Source organism: Giraffa tippelskirchi, chromosome 11 (genome assembly GCF_054371585.1).
Source record: "Giraffa tippelskirchi isolate mGirTip1 chromosome 11, T2T-mGirTip1v1.2.pri, whole genome shotgun sequence".
Taxonomy (NCBI): Eukaryota; Metazoa; Chordata; class Mammalia; order Artiodactyla; family Giraffidae; genus Giraffa; species Giraffa tippelskirchi.
This window is the reverse complement of record NC_137285.1, coordinates 15,884,747-15,910,952: the sequence shown is the minus strand read 5'-3', so window position 1 is coordinate 15,910,952 and position 26,206 is coordinate 15,884,747. Positions and strand designations below refer to the sequence as shown.

The 26,206-nt window shown below is 44.1% G+C and overlaps 1 long non-coding RNA gene across 1 annotated transcript; it reads left to right on the top strand.

Moving 5' to 3' along the window:
- Positions 1–265: 265 nt before the first annotated feature.
- Positions 266–22,851, top strand: LOC145525877 (uncharacterized). Its single transcript, XR_014068476.1, has 2 exons — positions 266–356; positions 20,081–22,851. It is a non-coding gene; the product is annotated as an uncharacterized LOC145525877 (long non-coding RNA).
- Positions 22,852–26,206: the final 3,355 nt, after the last annotated feature.

Genomic DNA, 26,206 nt, shown 5'->3' with positions numbered 1-26,206 from the left:
CTCTGTCTTTCTGTTGTCTGTCTCTGCCTCTCCCTCTCCTGCCCTGTCTTGTCTCTCTCTTGTCTCCTTCTCTGTCTCCCCTTCTCCCTCATCTCCCTGTCTTGTGTGTCTGCCTCCCTCTCTCATCCTCTCTCCGTCTGCTCCCCACCTCACTCCCCGCACACACTTACACCTGCCCCAAACCGCTCCCTCACATCGCCTCTCTTTGTCTAGGGCCCTCATCCGTTGCCTGGTAACCGCCCTCCCCAGCAGCCCAGCGGGAACCATAGCAACGGGCAGCCTAAGACGCGGCCATTCGTCTCCGGCCATTCGTCTCCGTTTTGTCCCTTGCAAGCTCGCGGACGCTCCAATTACAGGTATTTCGGCGGCGGCGAAGCCTTTGTCTGCAGCCCATTCACAGCGAGCCGGCTCCCCGGCCCAGAAGCTGCTGAGCGCTGCCTCACAAAGCGCCTTTTGTACCTCCTCCCAGCGTCCCCCGCTGTGCTCAAGGACAAGGCGAGCTCTGACTCAGGGTATCTGCTGAAATACCCTGCTGCCGGCGGTGGGGAGTAGGGTACAGGAGAGGGGAGCGCTGGGTAGATGGTCCTACAGACAGACTGACCTGACAGCTCCTACAAGAGAAGTCTCCCGGCGGAAGGGCGGGGAGGGGACTGGCTCTCGCTCCCTCGCTGCTGCCTGTGTGCTCCTCTGGGCTCTGACCTTCCGTCCATTCCTCCAGCCTGTAGGTTATGTCCCCTCTAACCCAGATCTTCCTTCTCTTTGCACACTCAACTCCTACCCCACCTTCATAATCCGCTCCAACACCCCTTGCCTACCTCTACCAGCTTCACTGGAGACCAACCTCCCTGTGTGGTGCTTCCCCATGTGCAACAATATGTGCATTTCTTGAGTGGCACATTAAATTACCAGGGGTTCTTTAACAGATTATCACAAACCGGATGGCATTTATTATCTCACAGTTCTGGAGGCCAGGAATGTGAAATCCAGGTGTCAGCAGGGCCACGCTCTCTCAAAAAGATTTAGGGGAAGATAGTTCCTTTCCTCTTCCAGCTTCTGTTGGCTGCCAGCAACCCTTGGCCATCCTGGGCTTGTAGATTTATAATCCCAATCTCTGCCTTAGCCATCCCATGGCCTGTGTGTCTCTGTGCAAATTTCTCATAAGGACAGCAGTCACTGGATTAGGGTCACACTAATCCAAATTTATGTCTTCATCATAAATTGATTATATATGCAGAGTCTATTTTCAAATATGATCACATTCTGAGGTTTCAGGGTGAACATGAATTGGGGATGAGGGTACTATTCAACCCAATATAGATTTATAAGCCCTGGGCTTCAGCAAAGGTATCTCCCTTGCTCACCCCATGACCCCAGTGTCCATTAAAGCACCCAGTCAGCGAAGAAAGTTTTAGTCTCTCAGTTGTGTCTGACTCTTTGCAATCCCATGGACTGTAACCTGCCAGGCTCCTCTGTCCATGGGATTCTCTGGAGTGGGTTGCCATTTCCGTCTCCGGGGGATCTTCCTGCCCCAGGGATCGAACCCGGGTCTCCTGCATTACAGGCAGATTTTTTACAGTCTGAGCCACCAGGGAAGCCCCCGTCAGTTAAGAAGTGGTTCAATATTTAGTGAATGAATGACCAAGCATGAGGTGCTTTACCTCCATGAGGCTTAGTACTCCTCAGGCATGAAACAGAAATAAGAGCATCATTTCAAAGCATCATTGAGGAGGACTCCACACCTGGCACATAAAGAATGCTTAAGAACCAGTAACCATGTGCATTTATTTCCTGTGATTTCTATAGCAGCTTTGTGACTTAAACCACAGAATGTATTCTTTCACAGTTTAGATGGCAGGGAGTCCAAAATCAAAGTGTGGGCAGGGCCTTGCTCCCTCTGAAGGCTCTAGGGGTGAGTCTCGCCTTGCCTCTTTCACGTTCTGGTGAGGTGGCAAAATGTGCTCCCCAGCTCCATCTCTGCCTCTATCTTCAAATAGCCTTCTCCCTCTTCTGTGTCCCATTTTCTTCTTATAGAGAAACTTATGCTTGGATTTAAGGCCCACCCAGAAAATTCAGGATGACCTAATCTCCAGGTCCTTAATTACACACGCAAAGTCCTTTTTTCCAAATAAATTCATAGTCACTGGTTCCAAGGATTTGACATGGATATACCTTTTGGGAGATTGCCATCCACCACCATCACTGTACCATGATTGTTTTTTCTGTAACTGAGGTCCAATCTCTGGTTGCTGACAAGTTATCGCCAATCAGTACTTATACCAGTCAAGTAGCTGAAGTTCTGAAATGTGCTTATTTTTATTTAACTTTCACAACAACTCTGAGAAGGGAGAATATGTTATTCCAAAGTCAGAGTTAAATGACGCAGGAAGGGGTGAAGTGATTTTCTCCCAAGTCACAAACCTGGGAAATAGGGAGAATCCCCCCAAAGCACTCTGCTCTTTATCCTTGCAAATGTGTGCAGAAGCCATCTCCCTGCAAAGCCCTTTCTTTCTCCTGATTACACTCCTGGGTCCATTCATCATCCAGGTTCTTCCAACGGGATCTCCCATTTTCAGAAAGACTTCTCTGCCCCCTAGGGCTCTGTTAGGGCTTCTCTTCCATTGCCAAGGTATCCTCTATTTATCACTCAGTGTCTGTCTGTCTCTCCTTCCTCTCAACTGTCAATTCCTTGAGGATAAGGACTGATTCTGGTTCATTGTTACATCATCACATAGCATGGAGCCAGGCATTGAGCAAGAACTCCATAAATATTTATTGCAGTGAAATTATGTGTAATGGCATTGTTATAGATGTTCATCTGAAACACATTGATATCAGTTCTACTATTTGTTTAATTGAGACCTCAGTCCCACGGAAATCTGGTTTGAGAGAAGGCTAAGGTGAGTGCTTGGTCGTGTCTGACTCTGCCACCTATGGACTGTAGCCTGCCAGGCTCCTCTGCCCATGAAATTTTCCAGGCAAGAATACTAGAATGAGTTGCCATTTCCTACTCCAGGAGATCTTCCCAACCCAAGGATCAAGCTCATGTCTCCTGCATCTCCTGCATTGGTGGGCAGATTCTTGACCACTAGCACCACCAGTGGATACTTATCCCTAGGATTTAAATAATTGCAAAGTTTTAAGACTTGGGTAATTGGTAAAATGCTGGCGTCATTAATAAAATGCAGAGAATCGATAGTGTAGACCAATGCTTATCAAACATTAATGTGCACACAAACCACCTGGGACTGATTAAAAATACACATCCTGCTCCTGCTCAGTTGGTCTGTGGCAGGACCTGAGATTCTGCATCCACAAACTCTCAGATGATGCCAACACAGCTGGCCCTGGAGAGAACTTGAGAAGCAAGGACGCAGCTGATTGAGCAGAAGGTCAAAGATGTTGAGTTAGATTTGGAAATGCTGAGTTTGGGTTGCTGAAGTGATGTTCAAATGAATGTTTCAATGAGGCAGCTGTCAACATAGGCCCAAGACTTGGAGAGAGAGGTGTGGGCTATCGCTTCCAATATGTCACGTCATATCGAATGTTGGTGAACTTGCGTATGGGCAAGAAAAAACAAAGATATTGGAGGAGTACCCTCATTTGGGAGGAAGAAATGAGAGAAATAGAGAAGGAGTAGTTAGAGAGAGAAACCAGGACAGTGTAGTCATAGGATAGTCCACTGCTGCAGACCACAGGGACAGTGAGCGAAGAACTCGCTAATGGAATTTGTGACCTTGAAATAAGGTTTTACTGGAGTCCAGGGGTGTGTAGCAGACACTGTTGCTCCCATATATGCCCTTGGCCCACATGAATTCACCTGCAGCTCCAGCCAACAATTCCCCCATGCACAAGCTTTCCACCTCTAACACCCATGTCTGTCTGTCTTCTCAACCTGAGGACTTCAGCCAGCAACAAGGGAGCTTGCTTGGCCTCAACCCAGATGTGTAGGAGAGTTTAAACCCAGGGAGCCAAGGTGGCAACTCTTACCTGATCCATTGTGGCAGTGGGTGGATAAATAGCCCAATTCCTCAATTCTCTAGGAGCGTGATTCTAAGCTGTGGTTTCTCAGTAGAATGAGGCTCCAACTGCCCATGGCAGTCATCCCCTCAATAACACTCCACTTCTTGGTTTTTCTCCCTTCTTCATTTCACTTTTCCACTCCCTCACTCATACTTCCTGAGATCACCTCCCTAATAAATTCTTTGCACGTAAGTACTTGTCTTGGGGTCTGCTTCTGTGGGAGAAAACTCGCCCAAGACAGGTTAGTAGCCATAAGGCAAGGAATTAAGCTTCAGTGGCTAATACAAAGAACAAATGCATTAACATAAAAGATGAAGGAGTTTTAAGCCAGTCTCGCAAATAGCCTCTCTCATCCACTAGTCCAGGCAAGTAATGAGCTAAGCCAGGCAAGCGAGCTGGTGATTAACTTGAGTAGATGAGGGAAAGCCTTGGGGGCAGGTCCACAGGAGCACCCCCATCCCCGCAGCATCACCACCACCACCAACCAACCTGAACAACGGTCTGCACACAAAAGAGCAGAACTTGTTCCCAGAAACGGGCCAAGCTTGGTGGAGAGGGTAGAGTTTGCCTTGCTCGGTTCACCACTCTGGAGAGAGGCTCTGGGTGCAGCTGAGGTTGCTTCTATATATAACACGCAAGCACAACTAATAAAACCAATTGTAAAGCACTCTTCAGATCCAAAGTGCCACATAAATGCTAAATAAGAAAATTAATCTTAGCTACAGAGAACTCCCATTGTGAGAGTGAAGAGGTTTTGAGACTGTGCCACGGAGTGTGTGCCGTCTCCTGCTCCCACTCTCTGCCTTCACTCTCCCCCCAGCCTACAGAGTGTGCTGGTGCTTCTGCATGCACTCATCACACACACACACACATGCCCCAATACATATACCCCACACACATACTACACCCACAGACAGGCCCACAGAGACATTTTCATAGCCAGGCATATACACCCAAATGCATCCTGATACACGCACACCTGCCAACACATATACCCCACACACACACTGAGATGCACACCCGATACACACATTCACCCACAAGTGTTCACATATATACAGTGTCTCATACACATCACATCTTCTAAATGCCCACCAGTAACTTCTTACAAACATGGCCATAGACTCATTCCCTGAGGACCCCTCACACACAAAACACCCTCTTAAACACATACTGCTATGCACACACAGTCTCACACATGGCCTTCATACACACTGCAAGTCACTGTTTGAGATTCTTCACACCCTCCCTCCTTGTATTAAAACCATAGATCCGTACCCTTCGTCCTAACTTCCTCTCACTGCGAACTCAGTTTACTTCACCCACTGATGGTGAACTTGGCCGCCCAGCTTGCTTTGACCAGTGGGATGTTAGCAGATGTGACACAGGGAGCATTTAATATGCTTGAGAGCCTTGGATTATTCTCTGTTCTCTAGTGATCTGCCAGAAATAGAACAAGCCCCTTCAGCCTGACCCCAGAATGAACACAGAGCAGATATGAAGTCTGTGGGACCCAAGAATGGAGCCCATCTGTACTCAGTCTGATGTAGAACTACCCAGCTGAGCCCAGTCTGGATCGGGCATACTATGGTTGACCCACAGACCTGGAAGTCTGAGACTAGGCTAGAGGTTAGAAAACTATATAGCCCAAGGGCCAAATTCAACCTATGCCAGCTTTTGTAAATAAACTTTATTAGAACACAATCATGCTCATTAATTTATGTGTTGTCTATGCTGCTTTCACCCTACAAAGGTAGAGTTGAATAGCTGCAGTGGACAGTGTATGATCAATGAGGCCAAAAATATATAACATCTGGCCCTTTATAGAAAAAGTTTTCCAGCCCATGGAATGAATACAAGTTTTTGTAAGGCACTGAGTTTTGGGGTAGTTTCTAACACAGCTATTTTATGACGATAGCTGACTAATGAATACCTCCCTTGAAAGCTGGTTTTGAAGATTAAAACTGGCAAAGAAGGTTGATTTGTAAAGTACTTATCACTTAACAATCACGTGGTAACCAGCTCCAATTCCTCTCTGCATGTCAAAATTTATGGATTCTCTTTAACTACCTGGAGGATCTGGACTTTTCCTCTGTCACATGTATTCATGTGACTTTTTTTTTTATTAATAAATTTATTTATTTTAGTTGGGGGCTAATTACTTTACAATATTGTAGTGGATATTGCCATACATTGACATGAGTCAGCCATGGGTTCACATGTGTTCCCCATCCTGAACCCCCCTCCCACCTCCCTCCCCATCCCATCCCTCCGGGCCATCCCACTGTCCCAGCCCCGAGCATCTGTCCCATGCATCGAACCTGGAATGGTGTTCGGCTTCACATATGACGATATACATGTTTCAATGCTATTCTCCCAGAACGTCCCACCCTCCCCTTCTCCCTCAGAGTCCATAAGACTGTTCTATGCATCTGTGTCTCTTATTCTGTCTCGCATATAGGGTTATCGTTACCATCTTTCAAATTCCATATATATGCATCAGTATACTGTATTGGTGTTTTTCTTTCTGGCTTACTTCACTCTGTATAATGGCCTCCAGTTTCATCCATCTCAATAGAACTGATTCAAATGTATTCTTTTTAATGGCTAAGTAATATTCCATTGTGTATATGTACCATGTGACATTTTAAAAAAAATGTTTAAAATTCTTTTTAAACTTTCTTTTTTATTGTGGTAAAAGTCACATAATATGAAACATACTATTTTAATCATATTTAATTGTACAGTTCAGTGGCTCTAAGTACATTCACATTGTTGTCAACTCTTACTAGTATCCATCTCCTGAATTTTTCACTTTCCTAAACTGAAACTCTGTCTGCATTAAACACTAAGTCCTCATTCCCCCTCCCCACACACCCCCCACTCCATCCCCAGTCCCTGGCATCTACCAATGTACCATGTAACTCTATTAATTTGACTATTCTAGGTATGGTGAATAAGTGGAATCGAACAATATGTGTCTGCACCTGCTGTATATTGGAATGTATTTTAAAGGTTAACTTAATATATGTCCTACAAACAGAATGTACTACCATATGACCCAGCAACCCCACCCCTGGGCATCTATCTGGAGAAAACCATAATTCCAAAAGATACATGCACTTCAGTGTTAATTATAGCACTATTTACAATAGCTAGGATATGGACGCAACCTAAATGTCCATTGATGGAGGAATGGATAAAGAAGATTAGGTGTATATATGGAATATTACTTAGCCATAAAAAGAAACAAAACCATGCCAGTTGCAGAGATGTGAGTGAACCTAGAGACTATCATACAGACTGAATAAGAAAGAGAAAAGAAAATAACATATATTAACACATATATGTGGAATCGAGAAAAAAATGGTACAGATGAACCATTTGTCAAAACAAAAATAGAGACACAGACATAGAGAACAAATGTTTGAACACCAAGGGGGAAAGGGGGGCAATGAATTGGGAGATTGGGATTGACATATACACACTGCTATGTATAAAACAGATAACTAATGAGAACCTACTGTATAGCACATGGGAGGAAAAGACATTTTTTCCCTGTCCCTTCTCTTATTATTATGTAACATTTTTTAAATCTATGTTCATTCAGCTGCTTCTCAGCACTTCTGTCTTATTCTCATATAAACACATACAAATAAAGTAATTTTAGTGAAAAGAGAATTTCTTCTTTTCCCTTAAAGTTTCTTTAAAGATGGAATTCACATAAAGCTCTGAATTATGAAAATATATCCTATCTAATTTTTTTGTACATGGATCACTTTCAAATACACACCAAAATAAATTCTGAAGGAAAAACAAAAAAACCTGTGAAATTGGTATTGCCCTCCATTCCTTGTCATAAGAAGTGTTTAATATGACATACCGTGTTTAACGCCCTCAAACTCCTGATGAGATTGGTACAATTTGAATTCTGGGATTTTTTTTTTTAAAGTAAATTAATTTGTTGAAGTCTAATGTGTATTCAGCAAAGTGCACATATCCTAAGTGCAGAAGTTGATGAATTTTCACAGTGATCACAGCTGTGCAACAGCTCCCAGATCAGATCAGCAGCTGGATCAGAGGACCCACATGTCTCAAGGCCAGCCACTATCCTGATTAGAATAGTTCAGCTAGTTTTCAACTTTACATAAATGGAATCATACAGTATTGTTTTAGCAGAATCATGACCCCCGCCCCCCCACCCCCCAGCCACCAACACACACACAACCATATTCAGCTTTCAAGGTGGCGCTAGTGGTAAAGAACCTGCCTGCCAATGCAAGAAACATAAGAGACGAGGGTTCCATCCCTGGGTTGGGAAGATCCCTTGGAGGAGAGCATGGCAACATACTCCAGTATTCTTGCCTGGAGAATCCCATGGACAGAGGAGCCTGGTGGGCTACGGTCCTTAGGGTCACAAAGAGTTGGACAGTACTGAAGCGACTGAGCACTCACATGCACAAACATATCCAGGCCCTAACACCTAGAATCTGTAAATATGTTACCTTGCATGGCAAAAGGTACTGTGTGGACATGGTTAAATTAAGGACTTCAGATGAGGAGATTCTCCTGGATTTATATCCCAGTTTTAAACATGTAGCCCAATTTTTTAAAAAAAGAAAGATTTACTGTATACAACAGGGCTTACCCTGGTGGCTCAGATGGTAAAGAAACTGCCTGCAATGCAGGAGACCTGGATTCAATTCCTGGGTCAGAAAGATCCCCTAGAGAAGGAAACGGCTACCCACTCCAGTATTCTTGCCTAGAGAACTCCATGGACAGAGGAGCCTGAGCCTGGTAGGCTACAGTCCATGGGGTTGCAAAGAATCAGACACAACAGAGTGATTAACATTTCACTTTTCACAAGGAATTATACCTAATATCTTATAATAACATATAATGGAATATAATCTGCAAAAAACCCCTAATCATTATGCTGTACACCTGAAATTAACATAATATTGTAAATAAACTACACTTCAATAAAAATAAATTAAGAGAGGCATAATTAGGAGAGGCCACTCATCTTCCCTGGATGTTATATCTGAATGTGACACCTGGAACCACAGCAGTCATTTTGTGACTCTGAGAAGAGCCAGACTGAAGACAATTTTCATGAGTTTAGAGATGGAAAGAATCCAGGTTACATGACACTGTTGAAATGCTAATTAACTAACCACAGAACAAAATGTCCTCCAAACCCCTGATAGGGATATTATAAAAGTCTTTCTTGTTTAAGTACATTGAGTCAAAGTTTTCCATTACTTGCATCCAGGAGCACCCTCACTAATACAATGAACCTTAAATTCTGGGGTGAAATTGCATGGGATCTAATCCTTACTCCACCATTAATTAGCCATGTGACCTTGGGCAAGTCTATTGATCCTCTGAGCCCTGGTTTTCCTCCTCTGTAAAAGTTGGTGAGTCACAATAATCCAGGGTCATTGTGAAGATACGTGAGGATAAAAATCAAAATGCTTTGCAAATAGAAAAGCCTGAGGTACTGCTGGATATCATTATTGTTGCTGATGTTATAGACTCAGCAGGGCCGGAAGAAGCCTGGGGGATCCCAGGGAGCCTAGAGCCAGCCCTTGTTCCTGGCAATGGACTCAAGGAAGGGAGCAGCTGCACACACTCAGATAAGGCCACATTTGCATTCCCCCAGCCTCTCCTGCCCATGATCTGCAGGCTGAGCCAGACAGCAGCCCTTCCCAGGGGCACAGAGCCAACAGTGAGCATCTGACGGAGGGAGGGATGCTGAGGTGGGGGCTGAGAGGAGGCTTCACCTCAGGCATGGAAGCCCCACCAGAAAAGCTCATATGCCGTTAATGGTACAATATTCTAGCTGTCATATTCTGACAGGCTCCTGGGTGGCCAGATCCCTTGATTTCAGCCTCTCATTCAACCCTCATAACAACTCTATGAAGTAGATTTATTCTTATTTTATGGATGAAGGGACTGAAGCTCAGAGAAGTTAACAACATGTCCAAGTTTAAACAGCCAGAAGTGGGAGAACCAGACTCCAAAGCCATGCTCTGAACCATGATGCTGGAGCAAAGAAAATTATTAGATGCCCCTCAAGCTGCACGAATGGGCTTCCCAGGTGGCGCTAGTGGTAAAGAACCTGCCTGCCAATGCAGGAGACACGAGCGACTTGGGTTCTATCCCTGGGTTGGGAGGATCCCCTGGGGAAGAAAATGGCAACCCACGCAGTATTCTTGTCTAGAGAATTCCATGCACAGAGGAGCCTGGTGGGCTACAGTCCATGGAGTCACACAGAGTCGGACACGACTGAGCACACACGCAAGCTGCATGAAAAGAAGAAAGCAGGACAAGTACTGGGAAGAACTGGACTCCTGTGCTCACCGACCTGGCCTTCATGGGTCTCACTGCCCAGCCCACGAGGGAAGCATTCAGGCTATCTCTGCATTTTGCTTTTAACATCCTGGCCTGTCTCAGAAATTTCCTTTCCCTTCCCTGTCAGCTCTCTCAGTAGGGATCCAATCCCCAGGAAAGAGTTCTTGAGGGAGACAGTGCTCTCTGAAAATGGTTCCAGAAAAGTAGACATAATACCTTTCACTAAGAGTCTAGGGGCCAGGAGGGCAAGTGAGAAGGAGCATGTGTGGGAGGGCTGGTGACACTCCCCATCCAGGTGCACTCTCTGCCGTTCTCTGCTCTGCTCTCTGCCGCGGGAGGCCCACATAGGCTCCCTGCCCTCTAGCTTCCCTGTGAGTTTAGTTAATGAGAGGCAGTGAGAGAGGTTGGAAAGCTGGAAGAGAGAGCTGGAGGTATTTCTCCCATCCCTCTCCTAGTCCTTAAGTCAGCCCTGTGCTTCTGGCTGTAGCTAAGTCCCTCCATGACTCCAGTTCCTCTGGCCTCCTGGCCCTGGCTCCTCCTCTCACCAGATTCTTATAACCTCACTTCTCTCCTTTATATTCAAGCCTAGGGTGGTATCTGCCCCCCAATTATTGTTAGTGTCTGGGTGTCTCAATATCTCTCATCAATGCCCCTAACCTTGTCCAATCCTCTGCAAGCAGTCTTTTCATCAAATGTTCCTCAAACTCCCAGCTTTCTATTTCCTCATGGAGTCCTGACTGTTGGGATGAATGTGTTGGGAGAGGAGGCCGGATTGTAATATATTCTCAAGGAGCTGAAACATCTTGGCTCTGCCATTCAGTAAGTTGCCAGTGGGAGGGGTTAATGGAACTGTCAGCATTTGGCGAGGTCCCGTTGATGCCCTTGGAAGAGGATGGAACTCAGTGGCTAGGGGAGTTCTCCATTTCTGAAGGATGCAAGTTTGGACAAGCCAGATTCCACCTGGCTTAGTCTGCCTTGCTCCTAGTGAAATTCAGAATGGTAAAGAGGAGACAGCCTTTGACAATGAGATGGCACCCAGCTCTTATGCACAATAGCTACATGGCACTTTTATTTTTTTTTAATAAATTTATTTATTTTAGTTGGGGGCTAATTACTTTACAGTATTGTAGTGGTTTTTGCCATACATTGACATGAATCAGCCTACATAGCACTTTTAAATTGACAAGGTATTTTTTCATGAATTCACTCAGCTGAGCCTCACAATTCTCCTATAAGGCAGACAGTTAAAGGCCAATTTCTCCCACTTTATTGATGAGAAGCTTAAAACCGAGAGAAAGGAAGGGACACATCTAAAGTCACACAGCCCCAGCAGCTCTCAAAGCCCCAGCCATAGTGATCCCAAGTCTTTTCAACACACTTCACACTTCTAGCTGATGTACTCTCTGCCTCAGTGGCTAAAGGATCACTTGGCAAAGCTAAGAAGGCTGTCCATCCCGTAGATTAAAAAAATAAATAAATGGAAAAACGGCTAGGTAGCATTTGTCCATTGAGCACCTATTATATACCAGGCATTGGGAAAAATATTTTATATATACTTTATCCTTTTTAACCCTCAACAATACTAGGAACCTGGGGCACAGAGAGTTTAAGTGATTTGCCCAAAGTCACACATCTGGTAGGCAACAGACCTAAGATTTGAAACCAGATCCTCCAGTGTTTAACCATTGCACTAAACTGCCTCACAGCAAAATGCTCTGAAAAGAGAACACTGACATGATGGATGAAAGGCACATTCTTCCCCTATGCCAATGCCTAGAGCTATGTTAGCAAGTACAGTGAACCACATTCTGCAGGCAGCACCCATAGCAAGGCAACCCTTCTCATCATGGCTTGTCTTAAATTTTCTGGTCCTACACAACAGTGCCCTGTACTTGGGGGATGAGAGAGTCAAGTTTCCATGGATGGAATGAATGATACTGCATACATCTCCAGCATTTCATATCTTGGGATGTGTTTTAACACTCACAGAGGATCATTTCATACTCACAGTAAACCTGCTGGGAACACAGGACAAATACTCCCTATCCTGTCTTTCTTTAGAGAAAACTAAGGATGCAGAGAAGGAGAGATTTGCCCAAAATCACACAACCGGCATGGGTGGATCCTGGGTTTCAACTTACATAGATTGGGCTCTGAAGCTTATGATCACTCTGCTATAGCATGCTGTTTGGCTTGGAATACGAATCTGAGAGGGGAAGTGACTTGCCCATGGTTGCACAGCAAGACAATGTTGTTGGAATTAAACTCAACCACCACACCATGCCGCATCCCGTCAGCCACCCAGACTTCTTCCTCTCCATCTCCTCCTCCCTTCCTGGCAGTTCTCCCCTCTAGGGGCTTCTTTCCCTCAAGTTCCTCCTCTAGAAGCAGCTAGAACTAAGAGATGTCTCCCACCCATGGCCTCCTTGGAGACAAATAAAGGAGAAGGAGAGACTAATGAGAAGGGGGGAGGGCCATTATGGGCCTTATTTGCATGAGCTGGTGATAGCATGGTTTCCTGAACTCTTGGCACTATCTGCCTGCTCTCTGCCTGTAGGAAGGAGGTGGAACAGCTGTGTGCACATCTGCTGAGGAATTCTTTAAAGAGCAGAGATGATGCTATTTTTCTACCAGCAGTAGCAGCAGCAGGGCAAATGCTTGAGGCTCATTGTGGGTTCATTCTCTGTCTGTCTGAAGTTCATGTCTTTAGAACAGCTGTACACACAGAGCAAGGCTGTGAGGCAAGGAAACCTCTGAAGCAAGATCAGGAGCCCCCAGCCAAACTCATGTAACTGATTATTCACAGAGGTTGCTTACAAACAGAAAATAACAGCTGAGATACACTGTGTGCCAGGCACTCTTCTAAGCTATATATGTATTTTATTTTACTTACATTTCATATATTAATTTAATCCTTAAAAGAGATAATCCAAAAAATCTCTATGCCATAACTACTAGTACTATAAACAGTGATTCTCAAATTTTAGTGTGTTCATTGACATTGTTTAAAAAATCAGATTCCTGGATTCCTGCCCTCTGAGCTCAGGAGAGCTAGAGAGCTCAGGAATCTTCATTTTTTCTAAGCTCCCCTGTTTGATTCTTGTACAGGTAGTGGATAGACCACTCTTTGAGGAAGACTGGTAAAGAAATGCATTCATTTGCAAACTTTAAGGCATAAAAACAATATGCCAGCACCTGGATAGGCATATAGGAGTTGAGGAGAAGTAGTTATAATGCTAGATGTTACTTCGATGTTAACTATATTTCAGGCACCTTGCTAAATGTCTTACATTCACTAATGGTTAATTATCACAACACTGTTCCCCAACTCAGGTTAATATTATTATCTCCATGTTACAGATAAGCAAACTAACTAAAGTTTGGAGGTAAAGTAAATTGTTCAAAACCTCAGTTGTCCAAAGCCTCACAGATAGCAGGTAGAAGAATATGAATTCAGCATTTGAATGCAGGTCTCTCTGATTCCAGACACTATGACCTTAATTATGGGTGCAAATTTTCTATCCTTGGGGAACTCCAAGACTAGTGGAATAGCCAAGCTAATGACCTAAACAATCAAAATAACACAATAATAATATTCTTTTAAAAAAATAACCAAGGGGTTTTATAGTTCTAAAAGTTGTGAAGGTTAGTAGGGAAGATAGATCACTTCCAAATAAGGACAACCCTGGTAGACTTCCCAAGGAGGGTGATATTTATATATTTTTTAAATGGCAGGATTTGAACACAGTAGTGAGAGAAGAAAATTTCAGGAAGAGGGAATATCATAAGCATAAGTACTGATGTGCCAAAGAACATGGATTTGATGGAAAATGTGAGCAATACCACTTGATTAGTGTGAAACTATAGGCAAATCTGAATAGCTCACTCTCCCATCTCTTTCAAATGTTTACTCAAATGTCATCACCTCCATAAAGCCTTAGCTGACCACCCCATTTACAGCTGCAATGAAAATTCTGCCCAGCACATTTCATTACTCTGCTTTATTTTTTCCCCTAAATACTTTTACCCTTCTCATATATATTTTGCTTTTATTTTTTAAGCTTCTTGTCTGACTCCATCCACTAGAACAAAAGTTCCAAGAGGGCAGAGATTTTGTCGGCTTTGTTCATTGTTGAATCCTGGGGGTCTATAAGAGGACCTGGGGTGTGATAGGTGATTGATTGAAATTTTTAAAATTTTGAATAAAGGGAGCAAGGAGGAGCATCAAAAGAAGTGTGTGCTTGGAGGTTTCAGCACCTCGGACAGAGACCCACTGTTCTGGCTTCAGGGAGTTTTATCCTCGGCTGCCCAGCAGATGGCAATTTTGTAGATCTGGGATAGGGCCTAAATTCCTCCCTCCCTTCCTTCCTTGTTTCTAATGCTACATTGATGAATCTAATGTACATCCTGGATAAGACACCAATCATATCATGCTGTGGCAGCCTACACAAGCCACTCCTACTGCAGACATCAGTAGAGTTTCCAGGATACTGATATTGAGAGAGTAACAGGCAGGAAGGCCAAGGGTCTCCAAATGGAGGAAATAGGCTGCAAGTATCTCTTAAAATTCTGTGTTTCCATTACGACACTGGTTCCACCAGAACTTAACTTTTCTCAAACCTTGAGCCAACCAGTGCGTTTTTCTTACGGAAATGTTTTTCTTAAGCTTTGTTAATGAAATGTTATTTGCTTTGGAATTTGCTTTTCTTCAAAATGGTTCCACCTAAGACTAACTTAAGGGGATGACAGGGGGTGAGATGGTTGGATGGCATCACCAATTCAGTGGACATGAGTTTGAGTAAACTCTGGGAGTTGGTGATGGATAGGGAGGCCTGGCATGCTGCAGTCCGTGGGGTTGCAAAGAGTCAGACATGACTGAGCGACTGAACTGTACTGAACTGAAGACTAACTTTTTTTCTTTTCTCAAACCTTGGGCTGATAATAGCTCAACAAACCAGTATTCATATCAGTTGTTTTATGGCTGGGGGATGACACACCTCATGCTATCCTATCTCAAAAATGCATATTGTGGGAGAGGGGCCTGGTGAAACTCTGTCAGCCTTGAGGTGTCTCTCTTACCTGATTAATAGCTTCCTAACAGACATAAAACAGCTTGCTAAAACTAGCAAAGGGGGAACTCTCCATCCCCCTTCTGATGTCTATGTCAGAAGCTTTCTCTGTCCCTCTGCACTTTAATAAAACTCTGCTACACAAAAGCTCTTGAGGGATCAAGCCTGGTCCCTGGTCCCGAAGTTAAATATTCATCTTCAGAGATCACGAATCTGACACCTTTCACCGTAAGCTGTCAATATTCTGACCAGGCTGGTGACATAAACAGTGTCCCAAATCTGAGGGATGTAGGTGGAGTTCTCCCATTAAGGCGGGCTTAGCCCACTGGGGCGGTTCCTAAATCAATTCCCCACTTCAAGACAGCCTTCTGTACTCTCTTCTCCACAAAAAAAAAACATCTTTGACAAATCCTATTCCTCTTGCTCCTCCTTTCTGATGAGTCCTCAGAGACTCCCACCAGTTTGTTCTGATTCATATTTATCAGCTTGGGGCTGTCTTCCCTTCCACCATCACCCTCATATTCTCTCCCAAGTTAATCAGAGAAGGCAGATGGATGATGGTACCTCATGTAACCTAATTAAGACAAAAGCTCCCACTGATCTCCCTGCTGAAGAGACAAAAGATGTTGCCAGCAATAACTTCTGGTGCCGACATGTCTGATATGTGTAGCCCCATGGAGGCTAGGGTTCTGGTAGTTAACTTCAGAATGAAAGGATCCCAGTTATGCAAGCTCCCAAGACATGGACACCAATGGAAGATAGAAGGAAAAAGACAACTGTGGCAAAAACATGAAAACCATCATAAAATAACATTCCCTATTGGATGGCATCACCGACTCAATGAACATGGGTTTGGGTGGGCTCCGGGAGCTGGTGATGAACAGGGAGGCCTGGCGTGCTGCAGTTCATGGGGTCACAAAGAGTCAGACACGACTGAGAGGCTGAACTGAACTGAACTGGAAGTATTATCATCAAGTGTTTGATGTATAAGTGCTTGAAGTATAATCATCAAGTCTACAGGTGTGCAACCCAAATGTATCAGTCCTGCATCTTACAAGTACACCTGAGGTCATGTTAACATCCTTGCTCTGCCATTCCCAGACTGTGTAACCTTGGGCAAGTTACTTAACCACTCTGACCTTTGATTTTCTCATATATAATAAGGGGATAACAATAGAAACTCATCTCATGAGGTTGTTGGGGGAATTAAATGACATAATATATCTAAAGGGCTTAGAATAGTGCTATAAGCTTAGTGAGCAGTTATGACTTGGAGCCCTCATGTGCTGACATAGGTCCTGAAGGGGACAGAGAACAGAAAACAGGGTCTCAGAGTTGCTCAAAGCTCTCCCTATGGCTCCTGCCCCCTGGCTATATCCTCTACAGGCCAGAGCAGCACTGAGGACCTCAGGCAGAGTTGTAGAGATGAATTTTCCTTAAAGCAGGCTCCTATTTCTTTCCCTAAGAAGCCCTGCTTGGGTCCAGAATCACATATTTCTTGCACCTGACAGCTCTGACTTTTCACCTTAACTGCTAATTTTGTGCAGATGTGAGTGCTAAGTCACTTCAGTCATGTCCGACTCTTTGTAACCCTATGGACTGCTAATTTCCTCTGCCCATGGGATTCTCCAGGCAAGAATACTGGAGTGGGTTACCATACCCTTCTCCAGGGGAGCTTCCTGACCCAGGGGTCGAACCCATGGCTGCTGCGGCTCCTGCGCTGCAGGCAGATTCTTTACCACTGAGCCACCAGGGAAGCCCTCTAACTTCATTGGAGATCAAAATTAGGCCATTAGCTAGGTATAGTGTGGATGTAGGTAAGAGGAGGGACAGACACTTGGTTACTCTTATTTCTCTCTTCTCCACCACCCACCCCCAGCCCTCCCTGGCCCCAAATCTCCCTTCGCCTTAACTACAAAGCAATGGTGCCCATGCATGTCAATGAAAGCAAGCAATTCTAGTGAAGATAGTAAATATTCATTGTCCAAGCTGTTAAGTTTCAGAGTTATTTGTTATGCACAATAGATAACTAATACATTTGGAAAGAGACCTGAAAATCTGCACTTCTGACCACTCCCAGGGCATGCCCTGCTTCCATGGACTACTCTATGAATGGCCAAGAGATTGGGTGATTTGCTCAAGAAAAATACAGCTAGTCATAAGTGGTTGAACAATGACTCTGAACTCAGATCAACCTGTCTTCATCCCTTTGGCACTCACTGTTCTAACACATGCTGAGAGTATTTGACAGCAACTCTCCACCTGAGGGCCTCCTCCCTACCCACTCAGGATGTTCTGGGAGTTCTCTGGGTTAATGCCCAATGGCAGCAGTTTACCGATGATGGCTGGGAGCAGAAAGATAAACACCCCAGCTTCCTTACCTCTTCATGGGATAACTGAGGTGTGTTCTACAACACCTCCCAGAAGTTCCCAGTGAGACTGAATTTCTGTGGTCCACAGTGCTAATTTGCTCAATAACAACCCTTCGTTGGCTTTTTTTCCCCTTCCCTATATCATTTTCCTACTACCTTAGCAATAATTCTTGGGTTCATTTCCCAAATAAACTACTTGAACTCAAACCCTTGCTTTGGGATAGATACTATGTGCCAGCCACTGTGCAAAGAGTTCTAAATAGATCATCTCAATCTCTACAACAAGTACTATTTCCATTTTATAGACACCTGAAGCACAGAGAAGGTGACTGACTTACCAAAGTTTACACAGCTAGGAATGAGCATCCTGTGATTTGAAAACAAGCATCTCTGGCCTGAAAGCCTAGGTTCTTATACCTCTATCCACACTCCACCCACTGCCATCTGCTCTAAAGCCATCTGTCTCCATTCTCACATCCTTTTCCCCAGCTTCCCTTATTGAAACTTCCATGTCTCAGGCCCCAACCCAGAGTGTCTTTCACTGCAGGAAGAGGCTACTAAGTCAATATGAATGTTCCATAAATAAAGTCCCTAAGTAAGTAAGATCGTCTCAAGACCTGTACCCCCAAAAGCAATCCTAGCAATAGGGAATGTCATCAGGTTTTCTGGCACATCTGAGGATCCAAGCAGAAGAGAATCCATTGTGACAAGTGGATCCTAAATCAGTCCTCAAAGGTGACAATTTAACTCAAAAAATAGGACTTCTTCCTAGGGATACAAGTAGAAGTTTTGTTTCAATTCATTCCCACAAATATTAAACATCTACCCTGTTTCTGGCTCATAGCAGGCTCTCAGTAAATATTTCTTGAATAAATGAATCAATCAGTGAATGGATCAATGAACTGATGAATACAGGTAGACCACCTACCTGGGCACAGAGCCTCTGGCTGAGACCCCACCAACTCCCTGGATATCTCCTGCCTATTTGATTTGACAAATGAGCAAAGTGCTGAACCACCTTTACTAAGAATCATGCCTCTATTCATGCAGAGTGCTTTCCAAATTTTTCAAGATTCCTATGTGACATCTCATTTTATACCCATCCCATCCACAACAACCTTTGAGCTTGTTGGAATGGCAATAGAGACAACTGAGTGTGAATGAAAGAATTTTAGCTCCTAAGTTCCAAAAACATTAAGCTCTAGTTCTGGTTTTGCCACCATCTGCCACTAACATGTTATGTGAACTGGGGATGGCCTCTTCTCCATTCTGAGGACCAGTTTCCTTGTCTTTAAAATAAAAAGGGTCAAACTAAATTTAAGATCAAAGAGTCCCTTCTGGTGCTAACATTTTAGGATTCCAATATCTATCCACTAGGAAGGAACAGCAGAAGAGGACCAAAGTTTATACATCACAAATTTCCCCATGATTCCTCAAATCCAATCTGTGAATCTCTTGAGTACAATTATTCCTACCAGTAGGAGATACTGTTTTATTATGTGTTCATCATGTTTTTGCTTCCCAGGTGGCACAGTGGTAAGGAATCCACCTGCCAATGCAGGAGATTCAGGAAATGCAGGTTTGATCCCTCGGTCGGGAAGACCCCCTGGAAGAGGAAATGACAACCCACTCCAGTATTTTTGCTGGGAGAATCCCATGGACAGAGGAGCCTGGTGGTCACAAAGACTTAAACACGACTGAGTGACTGAGTGACTGAGCACATCGTGTTCTTGGGATTATGCAGGGAATGCTATATACATCGGAGAAGGCAATGGCAACCCACTCCAGTACTCTTGCCTGGAAAATCCCATGGACGGAGGAGTCTGATAGGCTGCAGTTCATGGGGTCGTGAAGAGTCGGACACGATTGAGTGACTTCACTTTGCCACTTACATACACTGGAGAAGGAAATGGCAACCCATTCCAGTGTTCTTGCCTGGAGAATCCCAGGGATGGGGGAGCCTGGTGGGCTGCCGTCTATGGGGTCGCACAGAGTCGGACACGACTGAAGTGACTTAGCAGCAGCAGCAGCAGCAGCATATACATTATCTTGTGAGTCTGGGCTTGATGTGTCATTTATAAATGCTTTCAGCTGCCAGAACCAGGAAACCTGACTATCAAGCAGGAAACCTTAAGCCATAAGCACACTCTTAATGAGGAAATTAGATGTCCCACTGATGGTTCGGCATCTCAATGACATCATTAAGTATCTTGGTTCTTATATTCTTCTATCATTCATAGAGTGCTGGTTTTTCATTTACAGATATGTTGCCTCATGATCACAGGATGGCTACCATGGTTCCAGACATCATATTCCAGACATTATAACCCCACACAACAACACTCAAAGCAGAAAGGATAGGGAAAGAGAGAGATTTATCCTCAGGTATGCACTGCTCTCTTTTTTACTGGAGAAAAATCACTCCCAGAATCCTCTATGCCATCTTCCCTTTTAACTCACTGGCCAAGACTCTGGTCACCTCTGGCTGCAAGAAAGCCTGGAAAATTACTTGCCTTGTTCAACTGCTATAATGGGAGGTAAACAAGACCAAAAAAATGACATATGCTATTGGTTAGAGAACCAACAGTCTGTCCTAGTCTTTATTCCCATTTCTTTATTTCCCAGAAGACTGAGGCTTAGAGAGGTTAAGTAACTTGTTCAAGGTCACACAGTGGATAAGTGGCAGAAGCATAAGCATCCTGATGCCCAGCTCCAAGCCCTGTGCCCTTAACTACTGCCAAATCCCACCCTGGGCACCAATTAGACCTCAAAAAGTTGAATGGTGGACAATTTAAAGGGAGTCATGTTTTCCAAAAGGATATTGTTGAAAGAGAACAAGGATTTTAAGTCAGACTTGAAGATCCAATGATGAAAAAAGTAGGAGATGAATCTCCTCTGGAAGGCAACAAGATTGTACTCAGATACCTGGCAGGCTGGTGAAGATGAAGCAGCACAGTCCCAAACCCTTGGCATCCTCCCCCAATTACAAGTTTGGCTCCACACAGCTTTTGCCTTGCCTGCGTCAGCATAAGCAGCTGAGTCAGAAGATGGTTCTCCTGGGGACGGAAGCAGGAATCCTGGAATGAGCTGGTCAATCCTGAGCCATGTGTCAAGGGGCTCTTTATAGCATAATCACTCTCTCTGATGAAGGCCAGTGGTGACAGGCCTTTTAATGAAGGGTAACAGTATTTTGCATTTAAATATACTCTGCCACTGACTCATTACTGCAGTAGCCACCATAAAGACAAGTAAATCAAAGGGGAGGAAGAGTTTATCAGGCTTAGGGAGAAACTAGGCTAAGATGTAAACCACCTAGGATCCTCATGATCGCTGCAGCCAATGCAGGTAGCTACTGAGCCCTCTTTGGTGGAGAACAAGACTGCATGGAACATTTCCATCATCACAAAAAGTTCTATTGGACAGTTCTAAAATGGAATGGGGCTGGAGGACAGTTACTTTCCCAAAGGAAAATCAAGATGCTGGGACTTGAAGAAGGGTGCATGGATATTGAAGAAGCAAAGCAGAAGCCCACTGAGAGTCATTCTTAATTTAAAAGTTGCAGACTTCTGAAACTAAAAAGAGCTATGACCTTCTCCCCAGGGGAGCATAAAACTGCAAACAATTCCACAAACACAGATTTCTGCTTAGCATTTCAGAGGGGTCATAGGCTCTCATAGGCTCTCATAGGCTTCCTGAAGCCAAACAATGAGCAGTGACCCCAGTTCAGAATGACTGGTGTTCAGGGAATTTTAGCAAGACAGTAAGGGCTGGAGGGAATAACTTTTAAAGGCTTTACTGCCTGAGCGCTGTCTCCAGAGCTTCCTTTTTTCTCCACCTCGTGCCCTTAGTCTGGGAAAAAGAAGAATTTGTCTCTACTCCTAATTATTGGGTAAGGCACAAACGATGCAAATATTATGCTAAATGAGGCCCCTTAAAATAGCAGAGAGCAAACCAGCGCTGAAGATGCCTTGTCATTTGCAATTTGCAAATGGGTTTGATGCCTTTCTTCATCCTCTCCCCACTCCCAACCCCTGTGGTTGATGTTAATCTGAATTCCTGAAGGAGTCACCTTCCCCCTAGAAAGGTGGCCCTTGAGGGGAGGAGGGGAGGAAAATGGGGGGATGGAAATGTGGCTTGATTGCCTACATCTGATTAGTAATTACATGCCAAGAGTCACTCTGGAGAGGAAACACTGTCACCCTCTGATGAGGAAAAGGTTTTGAGAGGCAGATCTCCCAGATGGAGGGTGGAAGAGGAAGCTAATGAGAAGGGGAGGAAGGTGGTAATAGATATGCAATTGAGGGGTTGAGGCTAGTTGGACTGGGGGAGAGACAGGCGGCAGGTTATTCCCTCCTTTGTCAGCATTTGCACTCCACCATTCATCAGCACGTGTGACCTTGAGCTATGGTGGCTTAAACTGTGTGCCTCAGTTTTCTTATCTGTAAAATGGGGATAAAGCTGGGACCTGCTTCTTAGAGCTGTTGTGAACATTGAATAAAATCTTATTACAGCCCAGGCATCCACACACACTCCAGTTCAGCCTCCAATTGACAAGACATCATGCTTGAGATTCTGTGAGACCTCAGGAAGGCCACCCCGGTCTCTGCCAACATAGACGCACATCCTTTGAAAATGAGAGTCTATAACCAGCTTCCAACTATTTGTGTCACCAGAAAGGAATGCTGGCTTGGGCAACCCTAGACAAAAGCAACCAAAAATGGCATATTTGGTTTTAGCTATTTTCGTGAACTTCCTCACCATAGGTGATGAATGAGAAAGGGATTCAGCTCACCCAGCATTCTCAGTTCTAAACAGGCAAGACACTGGAAGGAAGCACTCTCTTTAAGTACCTTCCCAAAGGGGCATGGATGGCACAATACCTAGTCAATGTCCCTCCCCATTCCTCAAAAATTAGAACATGTGACTCAGCTTTCAAATTGCTGAGTGACCTTGGCCAACTGGCTTAACCTCTCTGGTCCTCAGTTTCTTCATAAGTAAAATGGAGATAATAAAACCAGGTTTCTGCACTGCTTGTTCTTCCCTCTGCATTTCCTTTTTTTTTCTCTCTCTAACTAAGATCATGGCATCTGGTCCCATCACTCCATGGGAAATAGATGGGGAAACAGTGGAAACAGTGTCAGACTTTACTTTTTTGGGCTCCAGAATCACTGCTGATGGTGACTGCAGCCATGAAATTAAAAGACGCTTACTACTTGGAAGGAAGGTTATGGCCAACCTAGATAGCATGTTTAAAAGCAGAGACATTACTTTGCCAACAAAAGTCCGTCTAGTCAAGGCTATGGTTTTTCCAGTGGTCATGTATGGATGTGAGAGTTGGACGGTGAAGAAAGCTGAGCGCCGCAGAATTGATGCTTTTGAACTGTGGTGTTGGAGAAGACTCTTGAGAGTTTCTTGGACTGCAAGGAGATCCAATCAATCCATCCTAAAAGAGATCAATCCTGGGTGTTCATTGGAAGGTCTGATGTTGAAGCTGAAGCTCCAATACTTTGGCCACCTCATGCGAAGGGTTGACTCATTGGAAAAGACCCTAATGCTGGGTAGGATTGGGGGCGGGAGGAGAAGGGGACGACAGAGGATGAGATGGTTGGATGGCATCACCGATTCGATGGACATGGGTTTGGGTAGACTCCGGGAGTTGGTGATGGACAGAGAGGCCTGGCGTACTGCAATTCATGGGGTCGCGGGGAGTCGGACACGACTGAGCGACTGAACTGAACTGAAATGACTTAGGTGAAAGCCCCTCTCCTCTGCCATCCACCTCCTCCCAGAGCATACAGGCTGAATCTCATCTCCTGAGAGCTGCTTGGCTTCACCACACCCTATTTTCTGCTCCAAAAAGAAAGAGGTCCATTTTGGTATTGTGTGTACAGTAGACAAGTACAGTGATTAGACTGCAGTTTTGCTGATTTGTACTGGTGACATCATTCCAACCATGACCCTTCCCAGTGAGGGAAGACAGGGGCTAAAGAAGTGGTCCTTAGCTGTGGCTGCCCACTGAACTCATCAGAGGAGATTTTAAAATATTGATGATCAAGTTCAACCACATCTCCTTACCCCTTCACTATTATCCTCCACTGAGATTCTGATTTAATTCATTTTGGGTGTGGCCTAGGCACTGGGAATTTTTTTTAACCCAGGCTAGAGTTGGACATGACTTAGCAATTCAATCACCACCATCACCATATTAATTTGCAGTGATACTTGAGGACCACTAAGCTAGAAAAACTAGGGCTAGCGAATAATATACAGTGACAAGGTAAAGTCTTAAATTCATATTTTTAAACTCCACCATAAGGAAAATAATGATGTATTTGACCACAGTTTTTTGGGCAGAGGGGCATACCACAAGGGTTATGAGATCTTAGTTCCCTGATCAGGGATCAAACCCATAGCCTCTGCACTGGAAACATGGAGTCTTAACCACTGAACTGCTAGGGAAGTTCCTGACCACAATTTTTTAAAAATCTTTTTCTGCTCTCCCCAAAACTATTAGACAAATTAGTACACCAAACAGATAACTTCTTAAAAAGAAACTGAAATAGATATGGAAGACCAAGGGGAAAGTATACATCCCCTGAGTTACCCCCAGACCAATTTTAAAGTTCTGTCATATATAAAGAGCCCCTGAAAATCAATAGGAAATATATAAGAAAATATAAAACTGTAACAAAAGAAAATGAACAAAAGACATGAAAAATGATTCTCAGTAGAATAAATACACATGTCTAATACGCTTATGATTTTTTTAATTCAGCCTTTTCAATAATCAGAGAAATGCAAACAGAAACAAGCCACTGGCTTTAAATCTATTAAATTAGCAAAGGCAAAAAGAAAACCTCTATACTGGCCTGGGTAAAGGAAGCACTCTCAAACTCTGCTAGTGGAATTGTAAATTAGTTCAACCTTTCTAGAAAGCAATTTGGCAGGACAATCCCAATGAAGTTAAAAAAATATATATGTACATTTAGGCATATGAAAAATGCTGGGAGGATATAAAACAAATGTTAACAGCAATTTTCTTTCTATAATAAGATTAGGGTGATTTTTATTTTCTTTTTTATACTTTTCTGTATTTTCCAAATTTCCACAGTGAACATGAATTGCTTTCATAGTGAGGAAAAAAGAAAAACAATTAAAGGAGACACATTTTTTAAAAACCTTGTTATGTTCTTTTGAAATGTGTTTTTTACTGTTTCATTCCAGGATGCTTGGTTTTGCAATGCTAAGCTCTTTCTGAAGAGTTTTGTGCTTCATCCTGAGAGAATTGTCCAATAAAAGGAATTGGTTATTTTAGTACATCTAGTAAAAGAGAAAGCACACCTGCTCTGTGCTCGGCAGACCTGTGTAGGTGTTTTCGCTCTGCCCCTTCTTGGCTGTGTGACCTTGGGTGAGTCATTCAAACTCTATGAGGTTTGGATTCCATATCTTTAAAGGAAGCCATTTAAGCATTCCTACCTCATGGGACCGAATGAGATAGTTTATGTAAAGTGTCTCGGACCATGCCTGGAGCATAGGAGGGAGTCAATAAATGGAAACCTATACAAACTACATGATGGGGTAAGTCATGAAGTTCTTACAAATGGGAAGCAGTCATCCAGAGAAGAAAACTGGAGAAAATCCCTCTTGGAGAAAATTATCTTGGAGATAAGTACACCTCATTCCCATTTTACAGAGGGAGTTCTATCAGAAAGGCACTGCATAACACTTGGCCCAAGACCCTCCCAGGACTTCAGGGTTAAGAGCTGAATAAGTAGCACAGCCTAGCTTCCTTTACTCTTGGAATATACTCTGCTGCTCCCTGAGCCCAGAATGACCTGCCGTCTGTCTTCACAGGTCTCCCCAAACCAACGGCAGCGTCTCTTCCCACCATCCACCAATATGATCCTCTCATGTTCACTGTAGTACATTTGTAACAGGAAAAGTTTCAAGCCATCCAGATGTCTGTGAGCGCTCCCCAAGGACAAGAACCGTGTCCATTTTGCAATCCCTGTGTTGTGTCCCTAGCTTCGAGTCAGATGTGAGCTAGAGTAGAAAGGAAACGAAGAGCCAACACGTTGGAAAAGACTCTGATGCTGGGAAAGACTGAGGGCAGGAGAAGAGGGTGACAGGGGATGGGATGGTTGGATGGGATCATTGACTCAATGGACAGGAGTTTGAGCAAACTCTGGGAGATAGTGAAGGACAGGGAAGCCTAGTGTGCTGGGGTCAAAAAGAGGTGGACATAACTGAGCAACTGAACAACAACAAGAAGAAAGGAAACAGGAAGATTCAAATGGCCCTGACCCCTGGCTTCCTGGCCACTCCAAACAGGTAATCTCATTCTTCCTCTAGCTGCTGTCAGGCAGACTCAAGAAAGTCAGCTACTGG